Source organism: Triticum aestivum, chromosome 7A (genome assembly GCF_018294505.1).
Source record: "Triticum aestivum cultivar Chinese Spring chromosome 7A, IWGSC CS RefSeq v2.1, whole genome shotgun sequence".
In the NCBI taxonomy this organism is placed as follows: domain Eukaryota; kingdom Viridiplantae; phylum Streptophyta; class Magnoliopsida; order Poales; family Poaceae; genus Triticum; species Triticum aestivum.
Window position 1 is genome coordinate 91,900,207 of NC_057812.1, and position 2,162 is coordinate 91,902,368.

A 2,162-nucleotide genomic window follows, 5' to 3' on the forward strand; every position below is an offset into this window, starting at 1 on the left:
TCTTATTATCAAGCCCAATATGACAATCAAAACAAGCGAGTAGCTGCACCAATTCATGAAGCGGAAAATCTTATCCCTCCAATCCGTAAGCATACTTACGCTCTCGATATTGATCCGTCGTTGCTGATCCATGATGAAGCTGTCTTTCAAGCATTAATGGGAATCGATTGGACAACTGTTGATTTCCAGCCGCTGGGTAGAGAAACTGAAGCTGAAGCGGCGTGGGATGACCCACAACCATCAGGCCGGGCTGGTGACCGAGCTTGAACCGGAAGCCGGTTTAAAACTGCTTCTCCCTTGCCAAAAACAATGATCTTATTGTGGGCACCGTGTTGCCTTGTAATAGGCTAGCTGATACTTTTGATGCTGATATGCCTTCATGCATAATTACTGCAACTTGCTCTTCCTTTGGGTGATGAAATTTCCAAAGTACTTTCTACAATAAGAATCTTAAAGTGCCACCGTGGTTGTACCGTCAGGCGGAATATGATGTCTGCATACATGAAATCAAAACATCCGAAATTTTTAAGTATATGACCAAATTTTGAGATACATAATACCTCCCATCGTTGGACGTGAAGTTGGCTTGGCCAATTTTGAAGCGGAGTTTTATAAACCCACACTGTTGGAGGAGATAGCAGCTCCTGTATATATATGATGCCGGTTTACCATGTAAACCGTGCCGGGTTATAATAAACACCGTGTTACTCCGTAATAGGATGTTAACAAAAAATCAAACCGAGCAAATAGTCTTAGGATTAAAATGGACCGTGTTCCATCAATTGACAGTTTGAACCGGCTTAAAACTTTGTCGGTTTAAAAAATGCAATAAAAAGAAAGAAATATCTTTCAAAGAAAAGTGTGAAGCAAAGGAAATGACAAAACCGTTTGCAAAAAGAGGCTTATTTGAGTTGATCAGATGGCGTTACCATGGTCGAACATGACCAAGCTCCCGATAGGTGTAGCTATGGTTCAAGTCAGCCAGGTCCCCAAATTAAACCGTGGCATTTATGCCGATCAAGTGGCATGGCAATGGTTCGGGTTCGACCAAGCCCCCAAGTGATTCTGTGGCCTTAGGCCGATCAAGAGGCATGACTGGTTCAGACGTGACCAAGTCCCCATGTGATCTGGTGGCTCTCGCCTATCAAGAGGTATTGCATTGGTTCGGACATGACCAAGCCCCCAAGTGATATAACATGATGCTTTTGAAAAGCTAACTCGAGGGGTAAACCGGAGGCCGCTTTAGAACAACTCCGTGTAACCACACATGATGTAAAAGAACAGATACCCCGCTTTAGCTGAGGTTCCGGTTTATTATATTTAATCATAATATATACATCATCGTAATATGTACATAAGTAGAGCCAATGGCTCAGGTATAGTAAGGCCGATGAGCTATCTTCCACGGCATGTTGGTCTCCTCCTCTGATGTACATGAGTCTTTCTGCTCTCGAATATCGATCACATAGTATGACCCGTTGTGCAGATTCTTGCTGACCATGAAAGGCCCCTCCCAAGGTGGGGATAGCTTATGCATATCAGTCTGATCTTGGATGAGCCGAAGCACCAAATCTCCTTCCTGAAAGGTTCTGGTTCTAACTCGGCGACTGTGATAACGACGAAGATCCTGTTGGTAAATCGCTGATCAGGCGGCTGCTATGTCATGCTCTTCATCCAACCGGTCCAAAGCATCTTGCCGTGCTGTCTCATTGTCCACTTCAACATAAGCCGTCACACGAGGTGAATCATGACGGATATCACTGGGGAGAACCGCCTCCGCTCCGTAAACCATGAAGAACGGTGTGTATCCTGTTGATCTGTTGGGTGTGGTATTGATGCTCCATAACACAGATGGTAATTCTTCTACTCAACAACCCGGCGTTCTCTGCAAAGGAACCATGAGCCGGGGCTCGATGCCTCTCAAGATCTCTTGATTAGCCCTTTCTGCTTGACCATTGGACTGTGGGTGTGCCACTGATGAAACGTCAAGCCGGATATGCTCCCGTTCACAGAACTCCTTCATGGCACCCTTGGACAAATTGGTACCATTATTTGTGATGATACTGTGTGGAAAGCCAAACCGGAAAATCACTTTTTTGATGAACTGAACCGCCGTGGCTGCGTCACACTTGCTAACAGGTTCTGCCTCCACCCACTTTGTA